Consider the following 21,222-nt stretch of genomic DNA (forward strand, 5'->3'; position numbering starts at 1 on the left):
CTAATGTGGCTTGGTAGGGCTAGCTGATAAGCTACTGGCCCAACCCTTGCTAAGACCTGAAAAGGTCCGAAGTATCGGGGTGCAAGTTTAGCGCAGCTGCTCCACTGCAGAGTACTTTTCCTTGTCTGAATTCTGATATAAACATGATCACCCACCTGATACTTTTTAAACCTTCTTTTTCGATCTGAAAAGTTTCTCTGTCTATCCTGAGCGGCCTTCAGGTTGGCTTGCACCTTTTTGACCATATCCTCCATCTCCTTGAGCATTTCTGGTCCCAACCTTAACCTGTCCTCCGGGCCACTCCAATTTGAGGGTGTCCGACATTTCCGTCCATACAAGACTTCAAATGGAGACATCTGAATCGATGTGTGATAACCATTGTTGTAAGAGAATTCTACCAGGTGCAAATAGTCCTCCCATTGTGTCGGTTTCTGCATGACACATGCCCTCGACATATCTTCCACCATCTGATTTACTCTCTCTATCTGTCCATCAGTCTGGGGGTGGTAAGCTGTGCTAAAATTCAGCTGTGTACCCAATTCTGCAAATAGCGCCCTCCAGAAAGCGGACGTAAACTTTACATCCCGATCTGATATTATAGTCTTTGGGAGTCCATGAAGTCTGAACACATTTTGCATGAAGATGTGCACAATTTGCACTGCCCTGTAGGTGGATTGTACTGGTATGAAATGTGCTGCTTTACTTAACTTATCAACCACCACCATAATAGAGTCATTGTTTCTTTTTGTTTTTGGCAGCCCTGTTATGAAATCCATTGATATAATTTCCCATTTCCATTCTGGAATGGGCAGGGGTTGCAATAATCCAGCCAGGTGTTGATGCTCCGTCTTGATCTGCTAACACTCCAAACACCGCGGTAAATATTCAGCCACATGCTTTTTCATTCCCGGCCAGTAGTACTCCTTCCGAAGTGCAGTCAGCATTTTCTGGTACCCGGGATGACCAGCGTAATGACTGGTATGAAACTCATTCAAGATTAAGTTTTTGAGGCTATTGTCATTTGGTACAAACAATCTCTTTTTGTAAAACAGCATTCCATCCTTGTTAACCTCATAGTCTTGCGGACTTCCCTCACTGGAAAGTGACATATGCCGCTTCATCTGTTGGTATTCAGCATCTTGGCTTGCTGCTGTTTTCATCTTTTCCAGCAAGGAATTCTCCCATCTACTGAATGTAACTTCATACAAACATTGCACCTTTCGACTCAATGCGTCAGCTAGCCGATTTTTCTTTCCCTTCAGATGTCGAATGTCAAAGTCGAACCCACTTAAGAAATCTGCCCAACGAGCTTGCCTTGCGTTTAATGTGGGCTGGCTAAAATAATTTGTTAAACTGTGATGATCTGTGAGTAGCAAAAATTTCCTTCCCTGAAGGTAGTGTCGCCACATCTTAAGCGCATGTATGACAGCTGCTAATTCCAGATCATAGGCAGAATACTTCTGCTCATGCTCCTTCAATTTTCTTGATTCATAGGCGATCACTTTTCCTTCTTGCATTAGCACACCTCCAACTCCTTCTCCACTAGCATCGGTACACACCACATAGTCCTTGTTCGGATCAGCTATACTTAAAACAGGAGCAGATGTGAGTAATTGCTTAAGCTTCTCAAAACTTTGTTGACATTCAGAACTCCATCTGAATGTCCTTCCTTTCTTTTGCAAAGATGTGATAGGGTATGCCACCCTTGAAAAACCTTCCAAGAATCTTCTGTAATATCCTGCCAATCCCATGAAGGATCTGATATCCGCTACGTCTTTTGGCACCGGCCAATCCAGTATGGTTTTTATTTTCTTAGGATCAACAACAATTCCTTCTTTTGAAATTACATGACCCAAATACTGAATTTCTTCTTTATAAAAATCACATTTGCTGAGTTTGGCATACAACTGATGTTCTCGCAAAGTCTGTAGTACCATCCGAAGATGTTCCTCATGCTCCTCCTTAGAACGAGAATAAATCAAAATATCATCAATGAATATTAACACAAATTTGTCTAGAAATTGATGGAACACACTATTCATCAAACACATGAACGTGGCAGGTGCATTAGTCAATCCAAAAGGCAGCACTACAAACTCGTAGTGCCCATACTGAGTTCGGAAGGCTGTCTTAGCGATATCTTCTTCTTTAATCCGGATATGATGGTATCCAGATCGCAGATCGATTTTAGAAAATACTGTCGCTCCCTTGACTTGATCAAATAGTTCATCGATCCGCGGTAAAGGGTATTTATTTTTAATTGTAAGCTTGTTTAATTGCCGGTAATCAATACACATTCTAAGAGTTCCATCCTTCTTTCTGACGAATAGCACCGGAGCTCCCCATGGAGATACACTGGGGCAGATATAATTTTTATCCAGCGATTCTTGTAGTTGCATCTTCAATTCAGTCAACTCTGGCACACTCATTCTATAAGGTGTCCGCGAAACTGGAGCAGCTCCTGGTATTAACTCAATGGTGAAGTCTATGTCCCTCTTTGGAGGTAATCCAGGAATTTCTTCTGGGAATACATCTGCAAACTCTTTTATAACTGGAAGGTGTTCCAGTGGATTCTCCTTATTCTTGGTTTCTGCATAGCCCACCTGAATTCCATACACTTGGCATCTATTCCGGATGCATTTTGCCAGCTGAGATGCGGTGATTGGTCGGACTTGAACTGGTCGTTTAATTCCCTGCATTTCTTGTTCTATTCCAGCATCATCCTTGTATCGTATAGCTTTTGTTTTGCAGTTTACTAAAGCCAATGCTTTTCTAGCCAGTCCATCCCAATTAGGACATCATAGGACCCGAGGGGAAGTATATTCAGGTCTGCCACTACCGGCTGTCCTGCTACCACTATAGGGCAGCTTTTTACCTTTGCCATTACTCGTCTTTTGGTTCCTGTAGCTAGCTGTACCAGCCAAGGATTCCTGAACTTTTCAGGCTGTAATTTACATTGCTCAACTATCTTTGGACTAATGTAACTTAAAGTAGCTCCAGGATCTATTAAAACAAAGATGGAAAGGTTTAAAATTTTACCTTCAAACTCTATCATGGTGGGCTGGTATTCTGCCTGGCGATCGTCCAAGGCTGCGTTAATTCTTGGCATACTTCGTCCCACGTCACCCACGGTGGATGCCTCATGAATCTGGGATATCTGATCAGTTCCCTTCCTTTGCGGACAATTCTTGACATAGTGCGGTCCACCACAACCCCAGCACTGCACTGGAGGTTTGGTTATTCCCTCAGTGTCCATCTTAGCGGGTTGTTCACTCATTCTGGTTTCACCGATGGACTTGGACCTGAATGCACTTCTTGGTGCTGCTCTACTATTCTGGCTCTTGCTGCTTCCTTTGATCCCGCCGCTTCGACTTCCCTTATTTTTTCCAACAGCTTTATTATTCTTCTTCTCATTCCATTTTCTGTTGGAACTGTCCCCTTTCTGTTTGCTTTGTTGATAGCAGATTCTGGCCTTACCAATTGCCTCATCCATAGTTCTAGGATTGTCGAATTCAATCCTTTCCCTCATATACATAGGTAGACTGCTGACAAACCGCTGCACCTTGGCTTTTTCTTCTTTAAGATAGGGTACATAGCGGAGCAAGGATGTGAAACGATTGATGAACTCATCCATAGTCTGCTGCCCCAACCGCAGATCATGGAATTCCTTCGCCTTTTCATCATAAAACCGTTCCGTCAAGTATCTCTCTTTAAAATATCTCTGGAATTTTTCCCATGTTATTGTTCGTTCAGTTACGCCTTTCACGATTTTTACTTCCTCCCACCACAATGTCGCCTTCCCTTGTAACTGGAAGATGACCAACCTTGTCTTCAAGTTATGGTCATATTCATATAACTGAAAATATTTATTCATGTTGATTAGTCATGCCTCTGCTGCTTCTTCTTGTTCCCCATCGTAATGCGGGGGTTTAATCTTTCGGAATTCTCCTTGGAGTTCCACCTTTTGACGCTTTGAGTTCTGCTGTTCTGATGCATTATCAGATTGGTCCTCTCCTTCTTCAGGAATTTCAGATTCTGCGTGATATTGTTCCTCCTCCGTCTTTTTCTGCTGTTCTGCGCTGGGATGAGCTAATGGCGGGTTCTGTCTATCAGACAAACTTTTCAAAATCCTTTCCTGTTCCATTGTCAGTCGTGTATTATCCTCTCGGAGCCGGGCCATCTCCCTTTTCAGCTCTTGGACGGTTTCTAGTATGTCCAGATTCGTGCTGTGGGTCTCCTCACCCAGCTGCATCCACAATTCTGCATTATCTCCAAAATTTGTTGCAGGCCCCAATTGGCTGCAGGCCTACGCGGTGCGCTGCCCGAACCTTGCATATTACTTGTCATGGTCTGATCATGCAACATATAACTTTGTGAGCTACCTGCACAATTCTGTCATTTCAACAAGATTATTATTGTCATAATGACCTTCTCAACTTTAACACTTATCCATTTCCCAGAGGCCACAGTATGGGTAACCTCCGCTCTGATACCAATTTGTCACGTACCTACAACTTTAACATATATATAAAAAAAATTATATGGTATACAACTAACGCATATACACTATGGTTAGCAGCTGCTTATTATTGAAATATGTTTTAAGTTTATGGCCACCCACCGTGTATACGTGCCTAACCCGAGGCATCGTATATGTGGCAGGCAATGTATCTATGGCCAGCTTTGTTTGACATCACATTGCTTATTCGGCAGTCAATACATAATTATGTTTATTTGTTAACTATGTGGTTTGAGCCTCTTATGTTAAATCTTCGAGTTGATCGAAGTTGTACTAAGCTCTTCTGTTGGCGCCTCCTGCGCGGGACATCTGGCAAGAGCATTGAATCTTGCCGGACGATTCACGTGAACAAAGCTTGGTTACTGTGCTTGGGTTCTTCCCGCGCCGGGCTTTTGGGTAAGGGTGCCTTCATCTACGGTGCTCATTTGATCGATGAGGTCAAGGGCTGGAAGGGTTCCACGTTTCTCCACTGGCAGCCTGGTTTATACTTGGCGCTCCCCGGATTATTCGAGATTTCCTTTGTCACTCTTTCGTTCTCTGTTCCTTGCTGCATGGACTGGTTCACTGCTCCGCGCCACGACCTCCGCGATTCCAGACTCTGGCGCCATCCGGAAGATTCCCAGCTCCACAGACTTCATGACCGAAGCCATCAGGTATTATGCTCCTCGACAGAAGATCTGAAGTTTCATTTATCTTAATGTTTTTGCACTGAGGTCTAACTTCTCGTCGTTGGCATGACAGGTTGCAAACAAAGGGGTTCCGGCTTCTACAGCTTGGAGAAGAGATAAACCCGTTGAAGCTCGCCGAGCTTACCCACAAGTATTTATCCGATTTGCTGGCTTAGTTATCGGTTAATTTCCCTCTGTCATGACTTTCAGTTTTTGCCAGGGGTTTTTCCTCTGTGTTGGCGAAGAGACCCCAACCTGTTGTCTTTGGTTGGTCGCAGGTCTTCATGAACCAACGCTCTTAACTCTTCAAGAGTTCTGGAACTTGGTCTCTTTTTTTATAGAGTTGGCTTTCTCATCTGCGGTGATTTGGGCTCTTACCCATGTATTTCCGAGGCTGGAAACTACTATACAGCTATCTGTATTTGCATTAGGTGTATCTGATATGACTATAGACTTGTTTAAGACTATCCATAACCCTGGTTGGAACCAGCAGCTTGTTTACTTGTATATTCATATAGCTCGAGGCTTTTCGGTTTAATGTATCTATCTATTTCAGTTATATAATGTCTTGATTCTCTATCATGGATACGAATGACTGTTCTATAACGCAGCGTAGGGTTTTGTTTAATTCCATATACATGATGTTTCCTCTTTGTTCCAGTTTTACGCTGGTTAAGTTTCGTATCTGAGCAAACGTGTTGACTAATCTACAGTTATCTTTTGTTTCGCCAATGTTTTGATTGACTTATGTATGGAATACCCTCTGCCGTGCCAACATTTGAATCCTGTAGATGTATGGCCGGCTGGGTAAAGGGTTTGAATGGGTAAATTTAGAGTCACCTCGTCGTATCATCCTTTGTTTTCCATAGATGATTGATTGACGGTTCAAGACTCGTCAATTCGAACCCTAAGTTCTGTATTATGTGTTTATGTACCATATCAATTCGGTCAATCATATGTTTTGAAGTTCTGGTTTATTATGGGCAGCCATTACATTCGCGGCCTTGAGGAATGCATATTTCCCTATTGTTCTTGATGCATGCAGCCGGGTTATGGTTCTTAAAGAAATATCGTTTGGTTCTGAAGCATTGTTTATGCCCGTCTCTGTATGGTTTACACAGTGGTTAAACTACTCTTTGGTTATCCGCGGCATGGGTCTTTAACCTGTTATTAACTCCTTTCTTTTCATTACGTGGACTTGGGAAAGTCTCATTTGCCACGGCTATACCGAGTTTAGCTCCACGCCAATATACCTTTCCTTACTTGTTGACCTTCTACTGGTATAGTATTTACAGGTGCTATAGTTTCTATATAACTACTTGCGACCGTTAGGGTCTTGTTTATTATATCGACCCAGATTTATTGGATGTATGAGGGTTTCAGTTTTCTGTGACTCGTCTTTCTCCAGACTTGTAATCTTTTAATTGATAAAGACAGACTTATATTAATAATAGTCCGCTTCGTTGATTTACAGGGTTCAGCTGTCCTCAGCTCTTGAAATTTTAACTGTTCTGGTTACATTTCTTTCCTGCACAGAATATTACAGCCTAACAGTCTTTGACCTTATGATTGTACGGCTGTTTTCCATCTTCTGGTTTTCTTTGAGGTTGACTGTTCCTATTCCGATACCTCTGAGCTACACAGTCACGTTATCCTTAATTCTGGCAGTTAAACTGTGTATAGTTATACTCAGACATGCTAGCTCTCACTTCTACAGCTAGGTTGTTTACTAATGCAATTTACTTCTTTAAGCTATTATAATCAATTGCTCAGATAATCACAGCTGTACTATAGATAACCAGGCATATGAGGGTTCCGGTACTTACCTGATTCCCTCTCGTAAGTTGAATCTGGAACGCTTCTCCCGCCAAATAGTTGTGTATCGCTTGTTTTCCACCCAACCGTGAGATCAGTCTCTCAAGACCTGAGTCTCCCCCCAAGCTTCTGCTTACCGGATCACTATCCTCAGTAAGCCAGCACTGTGTGCTTGACTATCTGGTCCTTACCAGACTTAGTCCAAAACAAAGTTCTTTCTTTTCTGTTTCCTTCTCTGTCTGTCTCTACAGCACAGAGAGAAACTATCCCCACCCTTTCCTTTTTCCTGGAGATCTTTCCAGTTAAGGAAGGTGGTTATTTTCAGTTCCATTAACTGCTTTCCCTTTTGGGAAGCTCAATGCTCTTTGAGTAATTCTTTAAACATTACTTTAATGCATAATTCAAATCAACAGATTACTCTTTAAAAGAAAATAGTTCTCAATGTCATTCAGTTTTTACTGCAGTAAACTTTTTAAATAATTACATTTACGGGGTCATCACATCTTTACACATCAATTTGTATGACACTGCAAAGTATGCGGCTGCACCGAAACTCCAAAGTAGATGAAACATGTAAGTATTGGGCGTGCGAAGACTTGTTGGATAGGACAAATCATTAAATAATTATTAAAGATACATTTTATTGGTGAATGAGACATACTACCATTTCCATAAGTATATAAATGGTGTAGGGTGTTCGCTCCTCACAGAACTTGTATTTGGTATGTCCACTACCATGCTGCCAAAAAAGAGGCAATCAAGTCACTCAATTCCACCATCGGCAATGAAGAGCGATGCAAGTCCTTTATTATTTCGAAGATATTTACAAGAGTTGGCATATATAACTTCACTTCTCCTTATTCTGTTCTCGGTAGAGGCTTCCAACACAATTTCGATATCTCATGGGGTACAGTTAAGTTGTTGAACAATGACCAAACGGCGCAGCTCACATTGGATCAAATCTCAGGTAATTAAAGTATTTCATTTTTAAGGACATCCTACATTTAATATATGGATGTGTATAATAACGATTCTTGTTTCTCTAGGTTCTGGTTTTCAGTCCAGAAAGGAATATCTCTTTGGCAGCGCGAGCATGAGAATTAACCTGATCTCAGGGAATTCCGCTGGAACAGTTACCTCGTATTATGTAACCACCTATTTTCTTTCCAGAACGAAACCTTGTAGAATGATTTGTTATCAGTTGATAGTACTTAAAACTCAATTCCTGAGATGTATATTTTAAATTTCAATATTGCCGCCAGACCAGTCATAGTTTCGACAACACACGATATAGTAATGTCAGTATTTTGCATTCAGATGTCGTCCGAAGCTTTTTCTCATGACGAACTCGACTTTGAATTTCTGGGAAACCTTCCGGGAAATCCTTACATTCTTCAGACCAGCGTGTTTGCAAGTGGAGTTGGGAATAGAGAACAAAGACTTCATCTGTGGTTTGATCCCACAGCAGACTTCCATAACTATTCAATTTTGTGGAACCACCAACAAATCGTGTATGTGCTTCGAGTAGCTGAAACGGAACCTCATTTAGAAGCTGTATTTAGAATTTTCATGATTTATGTTAAGATATATGTCTTTCCTATTGTGAAAACAGGTTTTCAGTTGATTCTATCCCATCCGGGTATTCAAAAACAATGAAGCTGCGGGCGTTCCATATCCAAATAGTCGACCCATGAGGATCCTCTCCACCCTTTGGAATGGAGAGGATTGGGCTACCGACGGAGGAAGAATTAAAATAGAGTGGAGTCACGCCCCTTTGTTGCCTCTTATCAATCCTTTCAAGTCGATGCATGCAGCGTGTCATCTCACTCTTCTTCGCCCTGTCCCAACCATTGGTGGGATCAATCCGAATTTCAAAGTCTAAACCAACAGCAGCTGAGTAAACTTAATTGGGCTCGCAAAAACTACATGATTTACGACTACTGTCACGACAAGTCTGGAAGGTTTTCTGCAACTCCACCTGAATGTGCATCGAATCCTTAATCACAATATTTGGTTACATATTGTAAGATAACTACCTGAATGTGCATCAAATCTTTAATCACAATATTTGGTTACATATTGTGAGATAAGTGGAACTCCGGATATTTATCCCATTAATTATTAGAAATGGTAATTACTCTGCAACATGGAACATGGGTTTTGTTAAAATTAGCGAATCAGTTAACCAAGGGTTGAGTCAAGTGATGTTATTTATTTATTTTATAGTGTGAGTTAACTGAGTTAAGTGTGTGTGAATGCCAAAATATTTTAGGCCAATTGTTATTTAGAAAAAGTCAAATATCTTTCACCTAATTCATTGTAAGAATAAAATTTTGTGTGATCATTAAAAAAACCGCAACTCTCCTGTGATTTGTGTGTGAATTTTTGTTTTGTCTACACTATCTTTCCAACCAATTATATTTCCAACAAATTAATATCAGAGCAAGGTTACAAGAAGTTCATCATCAGTGCTTTATAACGCTAAAAGAACCCGGTTAAGAGTGACAAACTTAGAGTGTTTTGCATGAAGATTTTTCCCAAAGTTCGTTGAGGGTTTCAAAACCCATCTGATTGGGAGAAACAGCGGTAGCCGCTGTGAACAACTTCGAAGTGGCTGCATAAAGAAATAAGTCTAAGCAGGGCCGTTAAATCATTAACGGGCTCTTCGTTATCGTGGAAGGTGTCATTAGGCGGGCAGCGTTAACAAGTCAAAAGAACGTTTTAAAAGGGTTTCTAAAGTTTTTAAACATCAAGTGTGCACGGAATTAAAGAGATATTGGAGAAGCTTTTAAATAGGATATATAGGTAATGTTTAAAGGGAAGCTTTATGAATGTATTTTTCATAAAAGTTTGACATGATATTCGAAAGTCTATTTTAAAAGCTAAGCGTGTGGATCCAAGGTTATTAACCAGATAGTTTTGGTTTGAAAAAAGAAGTTTTGAAGAGTTATTGAAGTGTTTTTATAATTAAAAAAAAAAAAACGTGCTTTCGAGAGTAAGGTTTTGAAATAAGTGTTTTTTTTTAATTAAAAGGCAAGGTGGTTTTATTGGAAAAAAAAAACAAGATATTTTGGGTTTTTGTAAAATTCTATTAATTTGTGAATTTTTTGGTGTTTTGTTAAGCATGAAAGTTTTTTTTGGCTGAAGATTGTTTCTTATGGGGGCGCATATTGAAAATCATATTTTCTTTAGGGGGCGATATGGAAAATAGCCTCACGCAATCAAGAAAGAAACTATGAAATAGAGGAAATACTACAATCATGAGTCGCAAAGCGCGATTAAAGAATACTAAGAAAATGAATCGAAAAAAAGAGACATAGATTGTTGCCATGTTTAGAAAGGTTCAGGCCACCGCTGAGAAACTGAGAAGTTTAGCAAAAGATGAAGAAGAATTTGGTGCAAGGGATAGTGACATGCAACAACAGGTTATGTCACACACAAAGAAGTGAGTCGCAGAGCTTGGAAAATCCCACTCAAAAGTGGATGATGGTTGTCAAGACCATAAAATTGAAACCCATTATGCATGCATGCATATGGATGAAGAAGATGCAACAAAGGTTGCAGAGAGAGATGCAATAGCCTATGTATGTGAAGCAGAGCAAGAGCATATAAATGCTCAAGGAATCTATTGTAATGTGGATAATGCAGATGATTATGAATCCCACTGCAATGAGACATGTGGATGGTGAACGTAAAGTGATATGTGAATTGGTGAATCCAGTCGCAATTGATGCATTTGGTAAAGTTGAAATTGTCAATGAAATTGACAATGAGCAGAGGAATGCAAGGATATCCCACCATAGTATGAATGAATATTATGTTGATGATATGTGTGGTTTCTTTTTTGAAAGAGAGATTGATTATGACAATATGATAAGTGTCATATTTGATGAAGAATTAAAGGTTGAAGTTGCCATTGTAGTAGCAAGATATGAAGCAGTATGTGATCTGACAGCAGTTGATGATCAAGAACAAGATAAAATGATTGAAGATTTTTTTATGGGAATATCCACTGACCACATAATAGTGGAAGATAGCTTCAATGAAGTTGAAAAAAATAGAGAAGGAAGAGGTAGAGCAGGAAGCTCTCATTGAAGAGCATAGTAAATATGTTTTTAACATTTTTTTTTAATATGCAAGTGTTCATAATACCATGGTCGAAAAAGTTGAAAACAAGGTTGTTCAGATGCAGATTTGAAGCTCATTGAAGAATAGATTCAAAAACCAATAGAAAAAACTGATGCGAGTCCTAAAGCAGCAACTGGAATAAAATAATTAAATGAAATGGTGAATAATGATCTTGAGTGTGTAGATTACAGGAAAAAAACAACAGTACCTGATGATGAAAGTGAAAATAATGATATGGATGCTTATGAAGACAAAGATGAATGCATTGAAGCCATTTTTCAGCAATGGAGTCAAGAAGAGATAAGATTTTGCTATCAAAAAATATGGAAGAAAGAAAGTCAATAATATGAAACACAAGAAGCAGAGAAAACAAAATAGTTTGAAGATGCAATGTTGTGTCAGCAGTTCATAGTTGAACAAATATTTGAAGAGGAAGGTGTATAAACAAGATCAGATTGTGTTTCAGCACAAATTCAATAAAATTCAAATAAAAATTGCAGCAGCAACAAGTAAAGAAATATGGAGTCTACAACAAGAACTCGTAACAAGAATGAAGCAGTTTCAAGGATCTAAAATTTGGCAGAAGAGAAAAAGAAAATGCAAAATTGTGAAAGTCTTGAGTAATTGTAAGCCTAGCTGAGACACAGACCAGCAAGCATGTTTCAGTGATAATTGAGTCAATTTCTATTGTAAGCCTAGGAGACAAAGTTGAGTCATGTTTGAGCTATGTTGAGTCGTACGGTCGTAATTAAGCGGGAGTGTTAGAAATTGTAATTACTCCCACATGTGGAGTAGGTTAAAATTAGAGAATCAGTTAACTGGGTGTCGAGGGTTGAGTCAAGTCAAGTGATGGATAAGAGTTAAGTGCAGTGCATATTTAGAATGCGAATTATCTGAGTTAAGTTTGTGTGCATGTCAAGATATTTTAGGCAAATCGCTACTTGGAAAAGGTTAAATATCTTTCGCCAGGTTCATTGTAAGAATAAAATTTTGTATGATCAAATAGAAGAAACGCAGATCGTGTGATTTGTGTGTGAATTTATGTTTTATCTCCTCTTCCTTTCCAACAAAATTTTTATACACGGCCATGACATTTATTTTTAATTTATTATTTGATTATGAAATATACTAACCCAGGTTGATATAGCATCGTTTCAGAAGCTTCTTAATATTATAAGATTTAATATTATATATCTAATATTATAAAGTATTATAAAACCTAATATATATACTACGAGTTATAAAAATAGTATTAATTTAATATGTAATTTTATACGGCAAATTAGTAATGTAATTTAATATAAAATATGTATTAATACTACAGTTTAAAATTAATACTAAAACAGTAATCTAATATTAAATTGAGACATGAAATTAATAGATTTATAATTCAAAAATAAAAAAACAAACCCTAAAATAAAACCTTGGAAGTTTCTTCATCTTAAAGAAACTTTGTTCCAGCGAAACCCGCAAAACCGTAAGTCAGCAGAACCATTTTTGAACATTTCGACACGGTGGCAATGAAACCCACATTTATTCATTTTTAATTTTTTAGGCATTCATTTTATATTAGGGTAATGTAAGTTTCACCCATGATGAATCATAATTTTGAATAGTTTTATATGATTGCCTTTGTTTATAGTTTTAAATGAGTAAAAATGCCGTGTACAATGAAAAAGAAAGATTCACATTGCAAATGAATAGATCTTGATTTCAATAAGCTCTCTAATTTTCTACACTGGTCATGACCTTATATGTTATAGCAAACGGAAATCGAAATAGAACCAAAAAAAAGTCATATATACAATCTACATATCTTACACGATATCACCGTATTTGATTTGCACCGTTAACTGCACAATAGTTTTTATAGCATAAGAGAAAATACAAGCTAGCCATCGCATGCATATTTCACAAGCAATATAGTGACTTATTATGAGGGTGAATTCTCTCTCTCAAAAACACAGTTTAAATTCAAAAACTTGAAATCGCAATAAACATCAAAGTGGTAGGTCATTGGTATATCATGGAAGCTATAGACACCATGAAACTGTCAATTATCTTATCAATTTTCATATGGATGGAGCATAAACTAAAAAATGTACTCCATTCACATCATAGCAACCTAGTGAAGCACATAGCCATGCCTATTATTTTATACTTTATGAGTTTATTATATGAATTATATATATATATATAGAAGTGGAAGGTTATCAATTTTCATATGGATGGAACATAAACTAAAAAATGTACTCCATTCACATCATAGTAACCTAGTGAAGTACAGAGCCATGCCTATTTTATACTTTATGAGTTTATTATATGAATTATATACATATCTAGAAGTGGAAGGTTGACAAAGGTTAGGACATGTTTTTGGTTGATGGGCATGTCAAGCTTCTTGTATTTTCTAATGGTCGATAATTGATTTTTGAGGAAAATATAGGGTGGCAGAAGAGGACCCTTCTTGAATTTGTGCAATTGTAATATTTTGGATTATTGGCGACTGAGGGAGATCTATGATCCGATTTTCAGGAAAACTCAGGTCTTCCCATATGATTGTCTAATGCTCTATTTTTTGGTTATGGGCATCAGTAATCACAAGAGTGCTTGATTTGGATTCTTGGCTTGGAGCATGTAGTATTGTTAGGTACAATGTGTTGGTGTGTATAAAACACCTTCTAGTATGAATTGCAATATTTGTTATTTTTCTTTTCATATCAAAACCAGTGGTTTTGATTTTCAATCGTAGGACATTTTTTATATATTCATCGAACAAATATACAGAAAAGTTCAAATGACAGTCAAATGAAACAGGGCCATTTGATAAGGGAGCAACAATACCTCTGATTAATGAATCTGTATATCTGTTATGTGTGAGATCCCTAATACTTGCCAACACATATGTATTTAACCCTCTGTGAGTGAGGGCATTTATGCCGACTCTTATACAACCAAGATGCAAATATTGAGTGCCATGTCTTCTAGCTTCTTCTTGAAGCTTCTTTGGGTCCAAGAGAGGAATAGTTTGGATAAACTCAGCATTTTCTTGAATTTGAGACACATTCTTTTACAGTTACTCTAGTGACAGCTTTAAGATGAAAGACAGATAGATCTAAATATATAGTGGACGGATTTATAGATGGTAAAGCCCAACGAGCTGAAGGCTAACATTCAACTATTTCTAATTATGCAGAGTTTACTTCCCTAGAAGATGCAGAATGAAAAATATTTGCCATATTAATGTCATCTTCTTATTGAAGCTCTTTGAAAGAAACATATTTTCTTCCTGGATCCATTTTAAAAAGAAATTTTAAGGATAAATACCGGATAGAACCAAAGTTATTACATGTAAGTGGTAGATAAAACTGAGAGTGAAATCTCAAATCTTGATAAATTTAAAATTACTATCTTTAATCACTATGGTTTCCATTATAATTTATGATATTTAAGCTATGGTTTCCATCATTATCTATTATGAAACTGAGAAATATCAAAGCTTGATAAATATAAAATTACTATCTTTGAAGTATGATAAATATAAAATCTTTATTTCCAAGAACCAATTTTAGTTTCCAATTCGAATTACCATATTCATTTATATCTAATCGGTTGTATTGAATACAAATCATGCGCTCCCTCCTGTGACTTAAATTTTCATCGATTACAGGGACTAACTCGTGGATTTTGATGATGTCAGTCTCTGTGTTCAAGAATATCAGGAAGCTCGATTAGTATAAAGCGGGTTGAAGTGGCTTTCTTGTCGTCCGTCAAGAAGATGACAGTAAATCGCGAGCAACAAAATAGTGATGAATGACTATGAACACTGTGTCATCAGGAGTGTAACATATCCTAGTAATTTTTTTTTCCATTTAACATAATTTAATGATTCTACCCTATTATAGAATTTAATTACATCATATATTACACATGTTTCAATATCTTATTCAACATCAGATTAATCTGTCGGTTTATGCATTTGGACATAATGAATTTCTGAATATGCTCTTAGCTCTATACATTAAGGGGTTAACAAAGGTTTTAGTTGTAATTCAAGTTCTATGGGGGCATTTATTATGACATTGTTAGTGATATTTAGTGATCGTGTTTTGGCATTAATCCAGAAAAAATTTCAAATCTTTTTCTTTCTCCCATAGTTCAAAATTGGGTTTTGGGATTTTCAAGATGGTGACAGTGACCCACCGCCACCACAAGGGCTCTATTTCCCTAACCCAAAAGTTAGCATTCCATATGGTATTGACAGTTGTTGTATATTTTCATTTATTTATGTCTGAGGGTTTTAATCTATGTATTGCCTTGTGTCTTGTTATGTTTATATGTGTGTCATACCCGTTGGTCATTCTAGAGTATTCAATTGTAGCACAGTGGAGGCCTTAGTATTTGTGCGGATGTGTTGCTCTAACTCTTCAAGTAAGTTCGACAACCTTGGTTTCCATAACTAGGAGTATTTGTATGAAAATTGTTGGAAAATTACTCCCAACCACCGCATTAAACCACTGACAACAACCATTTTCAGAAAGTATGCAAGCATATCAATCGAGTAGTCTTTTACAACAGGGAGTAGATTTTTTTAGCTGAAGGAATGTCAAGTTAATGTTTTGAAAACCCAAGGATGTAGAGTTGGAGATTATTAAGTCCAAGTCTTTACTATGTAGTACATGAAATTCCAGAGAATCAATTGTGTATGCTAGCCCATAACTTGCTTTTATTTTTTGTCTTGTTATGAAAAGATAAGTTGACCAAGTTATATGAAGTTTCCATATTTTGGGATTAATGTAATAGCATGAGTATTTGAGTTTTTTAGTGGTTCATAAGTCTTACAGGGGTGTAGGTCTATAGATAGGAGGTGAAAACAAAAATATTACTCGTTGTTATAATGTTTTATAACATAAAATCAAAGATAAATTGAATATTTATAAGAAGAAATTTCGGCATAAATCACATTCAGAAAATCATTGTTGACGCCTTTCGAACCAATCAGTGTGGTTCATCGTCAGCACAAGTTGAGAAATCAGATCTATCTTTGCCAGTTAAATACCTTGAGCAGAGCCTCCAACGGCTAACTAGGGTAACGTCTAAATTTGACTAGGGACCAAGGTCAAACAAACCAGTTATAAATTAAACGTAAACTATATATAAATTAAATGTATAAAGTAAATTTAATTAAATTGCTAGTTTAATAAATGGTTAAAAGTATTAACTATTTAATAGATACATAGAAATTATAAATATTACTATATAACTATTAAAATTATAAAAATTTTATATTAGTATATAACTATTAAAATTATAAAAAAATTATTTTTATTAAATGGGAGGCTAAGTTTAAAGTTAGATGAAAAAAAAAAAAAAAGGAAAAAGAAAAGAATAAATAAATAAATAAAATAATTAATAATAATAATAATAATTAAAAAATAAAATATAAAATATAAATATAAATAATATATATATATATATATATACACACACACACCTGAAGGAAGAATTAAACAAAACAAAACAAAAAAAATTGCTAGGGGAGTTATTTAATAAAATAAAGAATATTAGTAAAGATTTTAACTATTAATATCTATCAGGAAAAAATAAAAAGAAAGAGCGACACAAATTAAAAAGAAGGAGAAGGTCAGGAAAAGGACCAAAAGAAAACCACAGAGCAAGAAGGGGAAACCCTAGGAGGAAGGAAAAGACAAGGCTCTAAGGGGAACAACGAAAGCTCCAAAAGGAAAAAAGGAAAAAAAGGGGGGAAGGAAAAGAAAGACTAGGAAGAAAGGGCAGGGATCCAACAGCTACTGATCTTTCAGTTGTCATCTCTATTGAGATTGTTAGGCCTTCTTTCAATTTCAATAGCTTCCTTAAATTTACGATGATGGAACTGAGAAAGTTTAGCAATAACCTTGGCCTCCTCTATACAAACATGATGCTTGGTCTTCTCCGCATGTTCCAGAGATTTCGGCTCCTGTCCAGAATATCTGCGTTGTTCCAAAGATTTCAGCTCCCTCTGCTTCTCGTAGCTGTGGCGCGAATCTGTCCTTAACCCGCAGCGATGGTGTTGCTGACCTGAGGGGCAGCACAGTGTTGCATGATCGTGATTTTCTGCTGTCTTCATCAAGTAAGCTTGACAATATGGTCGCTGGTATTAATGAGTCAGTAGATATTAATAATAATTACGATTTCAATAATATTAATATTAATGATTATAACATATGTAATGTCAATAATATCATTAACAATAATAATAATAATAATAATATTTTTAATAATAACAATAATAATATATGTAATATTAATAATAATAATAATATGTGTAGTTCTAATAATATTAATAATAAACACTTACATAATTTTAATAATATTAGTGATAATAATAATATTAAGGATATTTTTTATAATAATAATAAAATAATAACAATAATTATCTACACGATAATATTAATAGCCACAATTGTACTAGTATTATTAATAATCAAAGTAAGGACATGGGATCTATTAACAATAGCCTTAATATTAGCCATGTCAGTGAGGTTATGAATTTGGACCTGAGTATTCTTCCCCTTCCCCCCCCCCCCCCCCCGGAATAATAGAGTTGTTAACTTATCCAGTTTTTCTTTCTCTCCTTCTATTTTTAGACTTTTAGGCACAGGTTTAAACTTTGCCCTTGCCCCTAGGAAAATCCCGGTGGATGACATTATTTGCGACGTGGAGTACAGGATTAGAGATCTTTCGGATAATATCAAGGACACTATTAGGTATGATTGTGTCGTCGTCCTTAGAAAGGCTAAGCCCCCTCGGAAGAACCTCAGCGATGAGGAAATATTGGCCCTTAAAACCTTAAACTAGAACCAAGATATCATCATTCTAAAGGCTGACAAAGGAGGGGTTGTGGTCATCCTTAACAGGGATGATTACCGCAAGAATATGTTAGATCATCTTTACAATAGTGGCAATTATAAAAAACTGCCCAAGAACCCTCTTAAGAAAATTCCTAAGACAGTGGCTCTCGCTATCAAGTCCAGTAGCTTGGTGAGTTCCCTTTACCACAAACTCATTGAGAGCAGTCCCATTACTCCTAGGATCTATGGGTTGCCTAAGATTAACAAGGAGGGGGGGCCTCTGAGGCCTATCGTCAAAACCATTGGTGGTCTGAGCTACCTTCCTGCTAAGTTCCTTGCCCTTAAGCGTAAGCCCCTGGTTGGCGGTACAGAGTCCTTTGTGAAAGACTCTGCATCCTTCATTAAAGAGCTTAAGGACATTAAGCTTAATTCCGATGACATTCTTGTCAGTTTTGATGTGGTCTCCCTTTATACTTGCATCTCTATAAAGGAGGACTTGGAAGTGATCTATCGCCTAACAGATCACGATACCGCGCATCTGGTTGAGATCTGTCTCACTTCCACTTTCTTCTGTTTCAAGGGTGAGTTCTTTGAACAGACCTGTGGTGTTGCCATGGGCTCCCCCCTTTCCCCTATTGTTGCGAATCTTTTTATGGAAGATTTCGAAGCCAAAGCATTAGCCTCGGCTCGTCTCCTTCCTAAGCTATGGAAAAGGTATGTAGATGACACTAATGTCATCTGGTCCCATGGCCAAGAGGAGCTGGATCTCTTCTCCAATCACCTCAGCTATCAGTTCGTTGCCATTAAGTTCACCATGGAAAAAGAAGTCAACGGTTGCCTCCCTTTCCTGGATATTCTTATATCTAAGAACAAGGACGGGTCTCTCTTCCACTCAGTGTTCCGGAAGAAAATGCATACTGAGCAGTATCTTCATGTTGATTCCCATCATTTCCCTGCTCAAAAGATGGGTGTTCTTAACACCCTCACTACTCGTGCCCTTAGGATTTCTAATAATGAGAGCTTCGATAAGGAGAGATCTCGTCTCCTTAATGTCTTTTTGGAGAATGCCTATAGTAGGCGCCTAGGTCAGAAGGCTTTCCTTAAAGCCTCTAAAAATTCGTTAATTAAAAAAGAACCTAAAGAGCGCCGACTAGGTGTCCATCTTCCCTATGTCCAGGGAACCACATACAAGATTGCTCAGATCCTTAAGAGGTATGATAATCCCTCAACCTTTAGGCCCCTCAACACCATTGTAAATCGCTCCAATCGGTGAAAGATCCCGTTGACCCTAAGGACATGAAGGGTGTCTACTTGATCCCTTGTTCGTGTGGGACCCCCTATATCGGGGAAACAGGGTGCTCCATCCATCAGAGGATCAACGAACATGTAGCTAACCTAAGACATGGGAGAACCAAGTCTTCAACGTTAGCAGAGCATGTGGAGAAGACCAAGCATCAGGTTTGTATAGAGGAGGCCAAGGTTATTGCCAAAGTTGCTCAGTTCCATCATCGTAAATTCAGCGAAGCTATTGAAATTGAAAGAAGGCCTAAAAATCTCAATAGAGATGACGGCTGGAAGATCAGTAGCTATTGGATCCCTGCCCTTTCTTCCTAGCTGTTCTTTTCCTCCCCCGCCCCACCACCCCCCACCTTTTTTTTTCCTTTTTTCCTTTTCGAGCTTTCGTTGTTCCCCTTGGAGCCTTGTCTTTTCCTTCCTCCTAGGGTTTCCCCTTCTTGCTTTCTTTTTATTTTTTCCTGATATATATTAATAGTTAAATTTTTTACTAATATTCTTTAATTTATTAAATAACCCCCCTCGCAATTTGTTTTTTAAATTCTTCCTTCAGGTATATATATATATATATATATATATATATTATTAATTATTTTATTTATTTATTCTTTTCTTTTTTCTTTTTTCTTTCTTTCATTTATTTATTTATTCATCTAGCTTTAAACTTAGCCTCCTATTTAATAAAATTAAAATTTTTATAATTTTAATAGTTATACACTAATATTTATAATTTCTATGTATCTATTAAATAGTTAATACTTTTAACCATTTATTAAACTACCAATTTAATTAAATTTACTTTATACATTTAATTTATATATACTTTACGTTTAATTTATAACTGGTTTGTTTGACCTTGGTCCCTGGTCAAATTTAGACGTTACCCTAGTTAGTCGTTGGAGGCTCTGCTCAAGGTATTTAACTGGCAAAGATAGATCTAATTTCTCAACTTTTCCTGACGATGAACCACACTGGTTGGTTCGAAATGCGTCGACAATGATTTTCTGAATGTGATTTACGCCGAAATTTCTTCTTATAATTGTTATGGATCACAAAAGCCTCAATTCAACCATAAATTAAATATGTAAAAAAATTATTTTCCACCTCCCATGAAATATTAAAACAAATTATTTTAGTTTCTCAGTCGAAGAGTCATATTTATAGTTTTATTATGCATCCCGTGTTTTACTCTATTTTACAATGTGTTGTTACTTTGTTTTACTATGTTGTTACTGTGTGTGATGTTATTGTCTGTTGTTACTGCATATAATTTTTTTGGGTTTTACTTCTCCGCCTCAAGAAAACAATGGTATCAGAGCAGGTTGAAGAAGTTTTATTTTCTTTAGCAGTTAAATATGGAAACAACATCAAGCACGAGATTGACCAACCCAAAAATACCTCAGTTTAATGGAAAAAATTATGAATATTGGGCTATCACAATGAAGATTTCTTTTTCTTCTCAAGATATTTGGGATTTGGTGGAGAATGGGTTACGAGAACTAGCAAATGAAACATTATACAATGATTTATCACAAGTAGAAAGAGACTTGTTGAGAGACAATAGGAAGAAGAATTCAAAATCCCTCTTACACATATTTCAATTTGTGCATGACAGTATATTTCCAAGGATTGCAACAACAAAAAAGTCCATGAAATCATGGGATATTCTCCAGAAAGCCTATCAAGGCATGGAAAAAATGAAGACAACCAAGCTACAAATGCTAAGAAGATATTTTGAGACAATTTGTATAAACGATTTTGAGAATATAGACTCATTTTTCACAAAATCGATTGGATTGGTTACTCAAATCAGGTCTCATGGTGAGACACTTGAAGAAAGGGGGATATTTTTAAGGATTTTTCCGCCAATCTTTGACCCTATTGTTGTGACTGTAAAAGAGACAAAATATCTTTCACAATTTTCACTAGATGAGCTTCATGCATCATT

At 37.0% G+C, this 21,222-nt stretch overlaps 1 pseudogene; it reads left to right on the forward strand.

The window, feature by feature from the left end:
- The first annotated feature begins 4,743 nt into the window (after positions 1-4,743).
- On the forward strand, positions 4,744-9,003 carry LOC149247264 (uncharacterized; annotated as a pseudogene).
- Positions 9,004-21,222: the final 12,219 nt, after the last annotated feature.

Source organism: Pinus tabuliformis, chromosome 7, assembly GCF_031772625.1.
Source record: "Pinus tabuliformis cultivar Carrire ecotype Pingquan chromosome 7, CPIR1, whole genome shotgun sequence".
In the NCBI taxonomy this organism is placed as follows: domain Eukaryota; kingdom Viridiplantae; phylum Streptophyta; class Pinopsida; order Pinales; family Pinaceae; genus Pinus; species Pinus tabuliformis.